Genomic DNA, 6,000 nt, shown 5'->3' with positions numbered 1-6,000 from the left:
GTGTTTGGAGGACAATACAGATGCCTGAAATTTTCAGGACAAGTTAGAGGCAGAGGGCTGGATTCTTGAGCTCTTTTCTAGTTCTGTAATAAATAACTTTGACCAAGGTCATCTAAGCTAAGACATCTTAATTCATCTATTTATTTATTCATTCAAACATTCATTTAATAAACATTTATGAGCACTTACTCTGGGCTATGGACTAGGAAAACAGAGTTAAATAAAAAAAGGATCTTTTTCCTTCAGATGCTCACAGGCAAACACATAAACAGTTACTTCCCAGAGACCTTCAATACTTGAGAAAATCAGGGGAGGAAGGTCACATCAAGCTCAAAATGTGAATTTAAAAATAACTAGTTGAAATATAGTTTAAAATGGTTTTAATGTAAACTGATGTTTAAACTAAATGTGAACTCATTTACATAAGCAAACTTATTTGCAGAAAAATCCTGGCACGTCTCTAAAGGAGGTTAGCCAACAGTTGGTCCGAATGTGCCAGTGTGATCTTGCTTTTTAGCTAGCGCCTCCTCATGGCAGAGGGTATCTGCCATGCCACCCAGTATGTCACCATTGCTAAGGGTCTCAAATGCCAGTTTCTTAATCCCCTGCCTCATTTGATATTGTTTAATCTCCAAAATATGAATCAAAGATACCATCTGCTCCAACAGTGTCAAAGAAATATTTTCCTTGTCCACCACAGATCAATCCAGACGGTTTTGTTTGCCCATTGCCAATGGCACTAAACTGGCACTGCCTTATCAAGGTTGTTATAAGAGGATCTATATTTAATGGTCTTGCCTTTTTTTATCAGTCAGCTTCATCAATTCACTGAGAATGCAAAATAAATTAATTCATCTTTTATTTTACCTTAAGCCACTTACATTTGTATATGTATAATTTAATTTGTTTGGCTTTGGTTTTATATTCTACCCCTTTTACACATTTTTCAGAGTTTTTGTAACATATAAAATATTGTGTAGGCGAGGTCAGGAGATGGAGACCATCTTGGCTAACATGGTGAAACCCCGTCTCTACTAAAAATACAAAAAATTAGCCAGGCGTGGTGGTGGGCGCCTGTAGTTCCAGCTATCGGGAGGCTGAGGCAGGAGAATGGCATGAACCCAGGAGGCGGAGTTTGCAGTGAGCCGAGATCACGCCACTGCACTCCAGCCTGGGTGACAGAGTGAGACTCTGTCTCCAAAAAAAAAAAAGTAATTAAAAAAATTTAAAAAATAAATTTTAAAGAAATGTGTAGAGTTTTTTTTTTCCATTTCAATGTCTTAGTTATTGGGTAACCTCATTGTTACCCATATGTTATTTAAACATGTAACTATTCACTAACACTGCACTATTAAATTTTATACAAGTGACTGCCAGTGATGTACTTGCACATTTAATTGGAAAGATTTGGCAGGGGCAGGTAATAGCTATGTTACAGTGAATACCTTACCACCTTATAGTTCTAAACAAGAGAAGTCTACACAGTCTTGGTAACTATAATATTTTTTATAAGTATATTAAAAAACACAAACTACAAACTGCTCAGTGAAAACCTAGATAACCAAAAATAGATTACATGTGTGTGATAAAACACGTACTAAGTATATTTCCAGAATGAAGGAGGGGATGACCAGTGTCACAGGGAATGTGGGATTAGGTAGGATACTGTAGGGAAAGGTGGGTGTTGAGGAAAAACTTCACAGAAGTAACTGTCATGATATGACTATTAATGGAAATGAAACAGAAACTATACTTTCTTAAAGCTGAGGTAGGCAGGGTATAAGATTGCCTAATTGCCCCATAACATTTCAGACCTCTTGCAAGGCAGAGATGTTTTCCTCATAATCAATGTAAGCTCAGGCTATCTCCACACCCATCATCTGATAGGCAGTGGAATGTGTCCTGCTGTTAAGGAGTATTCAAGACAAGATAATTCTATAAACTCTTCCTCCAGCCTGTTACCTCTCAAAAACACCTAAAGGCATTATAATAACTGGTGGGCCTTCAACAAAACAATTCCAAAGGTCCATTTAGCCAATTCACTTTTATCATCTTCCAATATAACCAACTGTGTTATCCATAAAAGCAGCATCTTTAAGCCTCCAATTTAACTTAGACACACATTTTAAAAAAAAAAAAAGTTACAAGTCAAAATACTGTTGGTTTCTTTTAATTAAAAAATAATACAGAAAATAGCCCAGTTAAGATTTGCTTTCCAAATAACTGAGGAGAAAAATCACAAAGCAAAAAGAAAACAACCATCCTTTGCAATACTTTGAAAAGCCCATTCTTTGCAATACTTTTTCTCATTTAGGTCACCATCTCTGATTTTAAGTCATCTCTAACTTAAATTGCCTTGCTTTTAAAATAAACATTTTCCAAGCAGAGCATTTTACTTCTTCGTACACCTGTGAACAGATGCAATGCAAAGAGAAACACAACAACATAACAGCTATTTATCCCCCTTCTTCTTTCCCAAGACACTGTAATGACCTGGATGTAAGAGGCAATGAAGAAGAGCCCCCTTTCTCTCAATCTCTCTCTCTCTTTCTTCCTTTCTCTCTCTCTCTCTTCCTTTCTCCCTCTCTCTGTCTCCCTTTCTCTCTGTCTTCCTTTTGTGCGCGCGTGCGCTCTCTCTCTCTCTCCCTCCCTCCCTCCCTCTTCCTCCCTGGTATCTTTAAAGACTTCCCTTAGAACTAATATGGGACTTATCATTTGATGATGAATTTGCATGTCGATCGGCAGCCAATGTAGCAGCCCTCAGATTAGGGACATTCCGCTGCACACTAAAAGGCACAAAGAACAAGAAGTGCATTTCCATCTGCCCTTCCTTTCCAGTCAGTGCATTCCCAGCCGTGTCTATTGATGAGTACTTGGAACAATACCAAAATGTAGTGTAAGATCAATCCTGCTGTTTACTTCGCTGAGCTAAAGGAACAAAGAACAGAAGAAAGGCCTTAAACCCAGCCATCGTCAAGGAGCGGGGTGAAGGATGAAAATGGGTCTGATGGGCAGTTGAACAGAGTTAACGTATTTGGAGAAGCAGCAGCTCCAGCTGAGATAAAACCAATGATGATTTGTATTTTATACTGTATCTTCAGGGGATAAAAGCACTTCTATCAGACAGCCTTGCAGGCAAACTTGAAACACTGCAGTAAAGGGCTAGGTTCTTTGCCAGGGACAGAATAAAAACTCCCATAATTGCTGAGGAGTGTTAAATATCTGATTGTACATGCCTCTCTCCTCCCATGGTGAGGCAACTCAACCAGGCCCTCCTTTTAACTTCCTCAGCCCCCGCTAACCCAACAGTTGGCTGGGCCCTGCTGTCAACAAAGCAACAGGATACTGGGTTTTACTTGGATAAATACCAGTAATTGTAATTTGTGGGATTATTCCTCTTTAAAGTTATTTCAAATGGGAAGCGCAGCAATTTCATTGCTGCCAAAATAAGAGTTGAGGTTGAGTGGAGGTGGGATGGGGAGAGATGAGAGTGGAGAGGCAGAGTTCATGTTCAAATACAAATATTTTGAGAAAGAGAAGCCAGAGCAACAAGGCCATGGCAGCGAAGTAGGAATTTCCTCTTTCTGAATAAAGAGCAGATGCAGCCCATTGCTCCGTCACTGGGTGAAACCTCATGGCACTGGCCAAGCGCAACAAAGGCGCACCCCAGTGAAGGACCTGAGGAAGGAAAAGGCCAGAAATGCACAATGGCGGTGTCCCCACAGTTCTCCCAGAGTTAGACACAACTCATCCCTTAGCCTCACAACTCGTGTAGTCCGAGGACCAGCAGCATAGCACCACCTGAAAGCTGATGAAACACAGAATCCCAGACCCTGCCCCAGACCTGCTGATTGCTAATCTCAGGAGGCAGGGCTCAGGTAACCTGATGCTCAGTAAGGTTCAGAACCACAGCCTTATATTGGCCCCCAGAAACCTTCCCTGACTCCTCCATCACTCAGCAAACCCTCCCTTGCCGGAAGCCTATATCCCTTATTGCTGTACCAGGCACAAGACATTAATATATGCCTTCACATATAGTGGGGGTTCAACAAATATGTTGACTTGCTTTGCCTTGTTACTGTTTTCATGTGCATTTATGTGCTCTGACTCACTCGTCAGATGTCAAGTTTTTTGAGGACAGGGACCCTCTTGGTTTTCTTTGAAACCTTCCCAATGCCTGGCATCCACTGGTGCTCATTAATTGTTCAGGGGTTGACCCGTGCATTGGGACTTCCCATTCTACTGGAGGATATTAAAGTAAAGTAGATGGTGTTGAGTGGGTTCTTCACTGTAAAGGAGAGGTCAGCATTTTCATACTTGAGTTACTCTGACAAAAGAACATGACAGCTTAAACTGAGAGCAACTGGGCTCTATCTTCAAGTAACTCCATTTCTCCATTTGCAAAGTAGGCATGGAAAATTATAAACATGTGATTAATATTTTGCAGAGATATTAACAATTCATTGCAAAATAGGTATCCTTTGGGTGGGGAAGAAGTACTGAGTAGATGCAGTCTAGCATATCTACGAATTTTTAAAAAGTCAAATGTGTCCTTTTAACCTAGCTTTTTATGAGAAAGCCTATCACTGAGTTCCAGACATTATATAGAGGTGCTCAAATTTAATCCTCAAACAACTAAGCTAGTTCAATATAATTTACCCTAAAGCGACTTACGGAAACTAAGGCTCAAATAGATAAATAATTTGCCCAAGGCCACCAAGTTGAGAGAGCAGATTCTAGTACAGGTAGGTTCCAGAGCCCATTCCTGCTCTCACTCCACACTGGAGGAAGGAAAAGGGGGAATTAAATGATACATCGAAACGCAACCTGCAGGTTCTTCTGTGTACCTACAGGGAATGGAAGTGCAAGCAACAGACAGTAAGGACCTGAGTTTATCTACCAGAAGACAGATACACTCAATGTATACTACTTTGTAATTATATAGGTAGGTGAAAGAAATATCAGAGCACAAGACTATGTCTACATAATGTCAAATAGCTGGATTTTTAAAATAAGAAGATTCCTCCTCTACTTATAAACTATATTCAAATATTTATAAATACTAGGTCCCGGAATGTTCCACTTTTTTCTCATATGTTTGAGAGACATACAGACACAATTTAAACATCCCAAACTTCTGAAGGAGATTTTCCTCCAAAGAACTTGACATTAACCAAAAAAAACACATCAAGAACCTAAAATGTTTCTTATTGTTCATATTATCTGAGCCTAGAAAACACACTAGACACCATACAGAACATTAAGAGAGTCTCAATTTCAGTTGAGAGGGCTCATAATATAAATTAGAAAGACACAAGCTAAATTAAATAGACACAGTCTAAATTAGATAAACAAGATCATCAGAGTTCTGATTCCTTCCCAGCAGGGATTGTGGCAGAGGAAGTTTTTCAAGGGATTCTAATACATGGAAAGGTCCTCATTTCCCAGGTCAATAGGTCATTTTGCTACATTTTACTGTGCAGCCACTATGTCCAAGTACTGACGTGGGTTTTTTCTGAATGAGTCTCCAGTAGTTAAAAATAACATTGACTTCATAAGGGGAGAAGAGGTGTTAAGGATGAGACTTTTACAGTTAATCAATCTGTTTCATAAAAGTTGGGGTTTTGTAGGAAATTTCCACATGATTGGAAAGTCTCAGTTATCATTCAGTCAGCTCCACAAGGTACAGTGTCCTGCCTTGGGTTCTTCCCTCAAAGAGTCTGCCTGGTGCAGATGGAACAAGGCCTCCGTACATTCTTCCCAGAATCAGGAAGGTATGGCGGCCTGCATCCCAGACATGTTCCGAAGTGGCTTTAGTAATGGAAATGACAATAGCATCTTGTAATTGCAGAGTAGTTTAACACTATTGTTTCTTTCTTAGGTATCAAAGTCTCTGAATAGTCTTTTCCAGAAAGAGCTAAGATGCAGAATGTTTAGGTGGCTTGTTCAAGATCACATGTCAAATTCTTGCAGAAGCAGGACTGAGACTAGCACTGGACA

The sequence above is a fragment of the Mandrillus leucophaeus genome, unplaced genomic scaffold (genome assembly GCF_000951045.1).
Source record: "Mandrillus leucophaeus isolate KB7577 unplaced genomic scaffold, Mleu.le_1.0 Scaffold285, whole genome shotgun sequence".
NCBI lineage: Eukaryota > Metazoa > Chordata > Mammalia > Primates > Cercopithecidae > Mandrillus > Mandrillus leucophaeus.
This window is presented reverse-complemented; position numbering follows the sequence as displayed.